Below are 7,750 nucleotides of genomic sequence, written 5' to 3' on the forward strand. Positions count from 1 at the left end.
CAATCCTCCTGAAGTATTAGCAATATTAGCATATGCCACATGCCAGGATGCATTTTGTATTTTTCTGGAAAAAAAAGGAAACAGGCATGCCTGGGACTCCTCACAGTTGCGAACTGCCTGGTCGTCTTGGCTGCCCTGGTTTGTAGATTTTGGCATGGGTGTGGCAACAAAACAGAAGAAAAACAGATCAAGTCGATAATGAAGCTGTAGGAAAATGTAAGCATGTGTTGCATCAATCTCTGAAACACTGGTCATCTGGGAAGACTATTTTCACAATCAGCAAAAAAGACAGCGAGAGGACAACAATCTGTTTCCACTGAGATTATACAACTCCATCTTGTGTTGGATTCAGAAGTAAATCATAAAGTCATATCCAGTTCACAAACCAGAAAATGTGACCAACTCAGAATCCAGGAAACATCTCTGAGATGTTTGCAGAATACCTGTCATCAATCGTATTTTTATACACCAGCAATTAAAGTTGGAGAGTGAAAGTTAAAGCAGAAATTCCACCTAGAATAGCAAATAATGTAATATTTCCACATAGAGCTCCTAGAACAAGTCCAGGAACTAGATGTGGAAAACTACAAAACATTGAAAGAAAAAAATCGCAGGAGGTTTAAAATATCATTTTGGAGATTTGAAGATTCAATAGATTGCTCTCCAAATTGATAATTTAACTTTGTTGTTTTAGTCACTATTCTATTGCTGTGACGACAAGTCATGAGCAAGGCAACTCTTATAAAAGAAAGCATTTAAGTGGGAGCTGTCTTACAGTTTCAGAGGTTTAGTCCCTTATCATGGTGTGGAGCACGGCCGTACACATGGCACTGGATCAGAAGCTGAGAGCTATAACCTGATCTACAGGCCTCAGGAAGAGAGAGAATCAGACCTGGCTTCGATATCTGAAAACTGAAAGCCCATCCCCAGTGATACACTTCCTCCAACAAGGCCACACTTTCTTGTCCTTCTCAAATGGTACCACTCCTTAATGACTTAATATTCAAATATATGAGCCGATGGGGGCCAGTCTTACTCAAACCACTACAGCGGTTTCGATCAAAACCCTTTAAAAGACCCATTCAACCTAAAATATATGCAGATGCACAGAAGGTTGAGAAAAACTATTTGCTGTTTGTCTTGATGCCAACCCCACACACAACTCTATCATCTAGACCAAAGATATTGCACTGCTTTTGCAGAGGATCTGAGTTTGGTTCCCACCACCAAATGGCAGCTTATTACTACCCGTAACTTCAATTCTAGGTATTCTAAACCCTCTTCTGGCCTATACATGTGCACATAAATGCACACAGATACACACACACACATACCAATAGATGCATCCTTTTATAAAAAGATTATGTAAAGAATTCTCAAAATCAGACAATAAGAAAGCAAACAATCCCATCAAAACTGACTCAGAAGTAAGCAGACAGCTTACTAAAGAATATATGAACAACGAAGATGTTTGACATCATTAGTCATGAGGAAAATACAGATTAAAACCTTGATAGAATAATGACACAAATATTAGAACGACTAAAATGAAAATGCCAAACCATGTCTAGCATGCACTCATATGCTGAGCCCTCACACACTGCTGCTGGGAATGCAAAAATGACCCCAGCCACCGGAAACACTGGGTAACTTTTTATTAAACAAAACACACAAGTCAATATGACCTATCAAGTGCATTTGCAGATAACTATCCCTAATAAGTGAAAGTTTACATGCATACCAAAAACCTGTACAAGACTATAAGAGAAGGCAGGAAAGAGTCCTGGAGTGGTGGCTGTGCAGTGACTATGGTGGTTACACAGATCTCCTATTTATACACATGCACATCAATTCGACTTCATACTAAATTTAAAGCCAGATTCACTTCCAGAGCTACTTTCGTGTCACAGAAAAATGGAACAGGAGCAGGCGAGGTGGCTTAGCAGGTAAGAACACTTGCTGCCAAGCCTGACAACCTGGGTTTCGTCCTCTGAATTCCCATGGTAGAAGGAGAAACTGACTCCCACTGTGGCCAAGGACAGGAGATCTCCCATAAAGCCCCTGCCCTCCCCTTATGCAGTCTCCACCGCCATGGCCCACCAGAGTGCCACATTTATTCCAGTTGATGAGTGTTTTGTTTTGAATTTCAGATGTTCACACAAGTTTATATGTTAGGGCCTAGCCCAAGCCCAACCCATTTTGGGAGGTTCTGAAAAGTGTTAGGAACTAAATCCTAACGAGAAGAAACAGGTCAATAGGTGTGGGTCCTTAGGTGCACTCTTTTCATCTTTCTGTTTCCTCCATAAAGTAAGGTGATACTGTCACATGCTTCTCCAGCACTCTGAAACCATGTACTAAAATAAGTCTTTCTTGTAAGCTGGTTCTTCCAGGTATTTCTGTCACAGGAATGAGAAGAGTAGTGAGTACAGTGAGCTCACAGTAGCACACCACTATTGCTATAAGTCTGCAGCTGAAGTTAGGACTCATTTTGGTGTTGGATATGCATTTCAGAAATGGATGGTGATATGTATATGCCATTGTAGTGTTGTACAGAACACTTTCCTTGCTACTATGAATACCTTTGAATGTTTTTCTGTTTCTTTTTTTTTAATTAGCTAGAACTTCTAGTTTAATGCTGAAAGAGAATGAGGAGAGAGGATACCCTGACTTGTTCCTCATTTTAGTGGGAAGCTTCTCGTTCCTCAATTTAGTTATGAGGTTAACTCTAGGGTTTTCATAAACGTTCATTCACTATAGTAGGTTGGTCTGGGTGTGTGAGGTTTATGATCTTTTCAAACAACCAGCTCTTCCTCTCACTGATTTCTCCATGTATATTTTCTGTTTTCAATTTCATTGACGTAACCTCCCTCTCACTTTTACTAAATCTTTTCATCTGCTTACTCTATATTTAATTTGGTATTTTCTAGTTTCCCAGGGTGGAAACTTAGATACTGCTTTACTCATTTTAAGCTAACAAACAAAATATCATCAATTGAGTGACTAAATGACATACATCGATCTTTAAGTTTCGGAGACTGGGAAGCCCAAGATCAGGATTAGAAGGCTCTCCAAAGAAAGTACCCTCTTCCTGGCTTGCACTTGGTTTCCTTCTTGTTTTTGCTTTGCATGATGGAGAAAACTCTGGGGTCTCTTTTTTAAAAAAATATACAATTTATTTTTATTTTATGTTCATTGGTATTTAGCCTACATGTATGCCTGTGTGAGGTTGTCAGAAGCACTAGAACTGGAGTTACAGGCAAGTGTGAGTTGCTATGTGGGTGCTGGCTGTTGAACCTGGGTCCTCTGGAGAAGTGGCCAGTGCTTTTAACTGATGAGCCATCCCTCCAGGCAGGGGTCTCTTCTTATAAGGGACACTAATCATTGTGTTTGTTCTATCCTCATGGTCTCATTTGAACTTTGTAGACTAGGATGACTTTGAACTTCTGATCCTCCTGCCTCTACCTCCCAAGTGATGGGATTACAGGCATGTGATGCTATGCCTGGTTGATGTGGTGCTCTGAATCAAACCCAGGGCCCTGTTCGTGCTAGACAGGCATACTACCAACTGAACTATATCCTAGACCTCCCCACCCCCCAGTGCCCTTCTTTTTCTTGTAACAATTATGCTTCAATTTTTTTTACATTTCCCCAAAAACATATTTTTAGTGGTTGTCCTTATACATTTATAGCTAATCCAAATCCATACCTAGATAATAATTTCTTCTATTTTTAATATTTTTCTTTCATTAATTCTCTTTAAATTTTTTCTTATTGTAAATATCTCACAGCAACAAAATATCCCTAATTTCTCCCTTCTATCCTTTGGGTCATAAGATTATACATAAAAAGCATACTTAATATATTGTGCTATTATTTTGAACAAACTGTTATTGGTAAATCAACTAAGATTTTTAAAATTGAAGTTTTATCTACTTTACTTTGTCTTAAGCACATAGCAGAGCCTCCTCTTCTGACGCTCTTCCTTTTGTCACGTGTGCCTGTCTGTGACCCGTGCCCCTTTTCTTGTCTCCGAAGAGCTTTTAGCATTTCAAGTAAGGCAGGCAACAAATTTCCTGGTTTGTCTAAGAAGTCTCTATTACTTCTTCACACACACACCCCTCTTCCTTTTAAATTTAAGATGGAACCTTGAGTGTTGAAGTCCTGAGATCAAGTCATCCTTTACCTGCCTTAGCCCTCAGTTGCTGGGACGCCCTCCCGGCATGAGCCACAGAACCCACGTGTTCACTTTTGGAGGCTCCTTTCCCACAATTCTAGGCTATCTTTTCCTTCCCCCTCAGTATAGCAGGCATTTTGCTCCATGCTTTTCTCACTTGCATGGTTTCAGAGAAATTCCTGTCTTTGCTGCTGAATAGGTAAGGCTTTTCTCCCCCGAAGTTTAAATATCCTAGGTGTGGTTTTGTTACTGTTGGTGCTTTTGTATTCGTTACTGTTCGTTTCCCCCCTTATCTCAGATGGGATGTGCTAGTGAAAGGAGCTCCGAGAAAGACCGTTTGTGTGCACGCATGTAGACAGTGGGAGCGAATACTCAAAGCATGCCAGATAATTCAATCTGCTGTTGGAGCCGAGTTCACAGGGCTTCTTAGTCTCTGCCTGCACACCTCTCACCAAACAACAGAGTGGAGCTGCTGTGCTGTAGCAGAGTATTTCCCTTCTCCTTGTTATTAGACTCTGGAAAACTTCAGGAGGGGAGACTCTGGGAAAACAGTTCTCTTGAGGGCAGTCCTTACATACAGCGCTCTAGCCTTGGTATTTCAGAAGGTCTGCTCTTTCCCAGAAGTGTCAGGTGTTTTTCCTCTAGAACAGTGGTTGTAACCTTCCTAATGCTGTGATTCTTTGATACGGTCCTTCATGTTGTGGTGACCCCCCACCATAGAATTATTTTCATTGCTACTATATAAGATCAGTTTTGCACTGTTATGAATCATAATGCAAATATCTGTATTTTCTGATGGTCTTAGGTGGCCCTTTTGAAAGCGTTGTTTGACTCCCAAAGGGGTCACAATCCACAGGTTGAGAATCCTGCTCTGTGGTCTTTGGAGAAACTAGAAGAGTCCCTAGACTAGAAGTAACAAAGATCTCCCCACTCTGTCCCACTGGCTGGGACCCACTGCTGTCTTCAATGCTTGAGCTGGTTGTACACTGAGGCTAGCAGGTCCTCCATTACAGTCTGGGCTTCTTACCCTGGTTCCTGGGGAGCTTCCTGCTCCAGTTCTCTGCTAAACTGTAATCCTCCGTACCTGCATTTCTGATGAGGGCAGGGCACAGTTTTTCATGTGGATCTAAGAACACTTGCTGACTTTTCAGTTTATTCAGATTTTTGATTTTTTTCCTTGTTGAGATGAAGTGATGACTTCCCAGCTCCTTATACACTGGATAAGAGACTGCTAATTAAAATAATTTAAATTGTTAAAATGTTAAGTTTTATCATATTTTAAATTTTTTTAAATGAATAAATAAGGAGTTGACAAATGGGGAACAGATATAAGGAGCAAAGTGATTTTTCCAAGTGTCTGCCGCCATTACATCAAATTCAACATAGTTGGAATCCTTTAACCCACTGTGTCAGCTACATCTGAGTTAGTGTGACCACTACACCTGACAGAAACAGTTCAAGCATTAGTTTTAGCTCATGGTTTTAGAGAGTTTCAGACTGCGGTAAGGAAGGCATGGCAGAGGAAACGTGGTAGAGGCTATTCATATCCATGCTAGCCAGAAAGCATACAGGGAAAGAGTCAGGTGTCAGGTATCACCTTCAAAAACCATTCCCATTGACCCATTTCAGCCAGCCATGCCGCATCTTCCATAGCATCCCAAAATAGCATCCCTGGGGAGGGAATAGCATCCAAAGTATGGGAGACGTTTCCTAGTCCTCCACGGCACCTACCTGGCTCTCTGTGTTCTCGAGTCTTAGTCTGGCTTTCTATCAGCTATTTATGTTCAAAACCTTAACTCATATTTGATACTATTTCTGCCTAAAGTTTTGCCAGTTGTCATAATATGTCTATTATGCATCTACAACTTAGTCTCGTATCTTTTTTCTCTATTCTTCTTGCTCCTTCCATCATCCTTCATTGCTCCCCACGATTTTGCAATTGCTCCTTAACATGTTCATAAAAGCCAGCTTTGGTGGCAGCATCAGTACCTGCCTTTAGTCCCAGCTCTGGGGAGGCAGAGGCAGGCAGATCTCTGTGAGTCTGAGGCCAGCCTGCTTTACAGAGTGACCAGTACAGTCATTCCTAGACAGCCAAGGCTACACAGAGAAACCCTGTCATGAAAAACAAAACAAAACAAAACAACAATAAGAAGTCAGCTTTAGAGTCAGAATAATCTGAAATTAAATCCTGACTCTACCACTGTAGCTGCCTGGCCTTGAGCACAATACATTTACCTTTTAAGTGCAAGCACCATCTGCCAAATTGCTGGCATAACACTCAAATTAGGAGATAGCTGTGAAGACTGAAAATACCTGGGCCAGCACTATGTCTTAAGTGCAGTATTATTTTTATTGAGCAAGGCAGTCTGTGCAAGACCTTGATCATCTGCTAGGTGCAAAGTAAGTACTTAGCTGTTGATGGCTGCTGTATATGATTATTCTTTACCTGGGTCCCACTGAATTCTACTGAGCATTTGATCATGTCTGACTCTTGTTCAGAATCTTTCTTTAGTCTCTCTTACCTTTTGAAGTAAACTCACAGTCCTTTCCCAGACATCCAGAGCTGGACCCAATTGTTCCCTTTTCTCTTCAATTTTTCTACGCACTCGCTGTACCACAGACATACCCTTGTTGTTTTATTCCTCTTTAGTTTATTCGATCTCTTTCCTCTTGCTGGCCTCTCGCTGGAATGCTCTTTCTCCTTCTATGTTGCTCGGTAAATATTTGCTAAGTAACTAGATTGTGTTCTTTGGAAAGGGTTTCAGAGAAGCCAGTTGCATCCAACCATATGCTCCTCCTGTGATGGAGACACACAGGGAAAATTATGTTTACTTTTGGCCAGGCTCTGTAGGGGAGGCATGTATACAGACAGAGAAGTTTCAAAGAAGTCCTTCCTGTTCTTCCACCCTCCTCCTGAATGCCAAGGCTGAGGCTGACGGTGCTAGCCTCTGCTGTGTCAAGTAACCTCATAGTTCTGGGTACTTGTACTAATCAGAGCAGTTTTAGAATCATCTGGAGAGAGTGGAGGGCAGCTGTAGCATCAGCAAACATTGCATAGGAATTCAGAATATGCTTCTGAATTTTGCTGTAGTAGAAAAAAGTCTCTGACTGAGATGAGCCTATGCACTAAGAGGGTGGAAGGAGCTGCGGCAGGATGAAGCTCTGGCCAGTGGTGCCTGGGGCATCTCCACTTCTCATGTGTTTTAAGAATGCATGGTATGAGAAAGTAAATATCTGTCAGGGGCTGGGAACAGGCAAACCAGCAGAATTCTCTATTTATATGTTATCCAGGCCTAACCAATTCCCCTAAAAGGGAGCTTTCCCAAAGACACAGATGACCTTTTTTTTTTTTTCTAAAGATTTATTTATTATATTTAAGTACACCGTAGCTGTCTTCAGACACACCAGGAGGGGGCGTCAGATCTCATTACAGATGGTTATGAGCCACCGTGTGGTTGCTGGGATTTGAATTAAGGACCTCTAGAAGAGCAGTCAGTGTTTTAAATCACTGAGCCCATCTTCAGTCCCACAGATGACTTTCTACTTGTGGACTTTTTCCTGGGAAGATATGAACAC

At 41.4% G+C, this 7,750-nt stretch overlaps 1 long non-coding RNA gene across 1 annotated transcript; it reads right to left on the reverse strand.

The window, feature by feature from the left end:
• Positions 1 to 3,151: 3,151 nt before the first annotated feature.
• Positions 3,152 to 6,880, reverse strand: LOC147996486 (uncharacterized). The gene is made up of 2 exons (XR_015676769.1): positions 6,697 to 6,880; positions 3,152 to 5,405 (listed from the first exon to the last, which is right to left on the reverse strand). It is a non-coding gene; the product is annotated as an uncharacterized LOC147996486 (long non-coding RNA).
• Positions 6,881 to 7,750: the final 870 nt, after the last annotated feature.

Source organism: Rattus norvegicus, chromosome 2, assembly GCF_021556685.1.
Source record: "Rattus norvegicus strain SHRSP/BbbUtx chromosome 2, alternate assembly SHRSP_T2T, whole genome shotgun sequence".
NCBI classification, from domain to species: domain Eukaryota; kingdom Metazoa; phylum Chordata; class Mammalia; order Rodentia; family Muridae; genus Rattus; species Rattus norvegicus.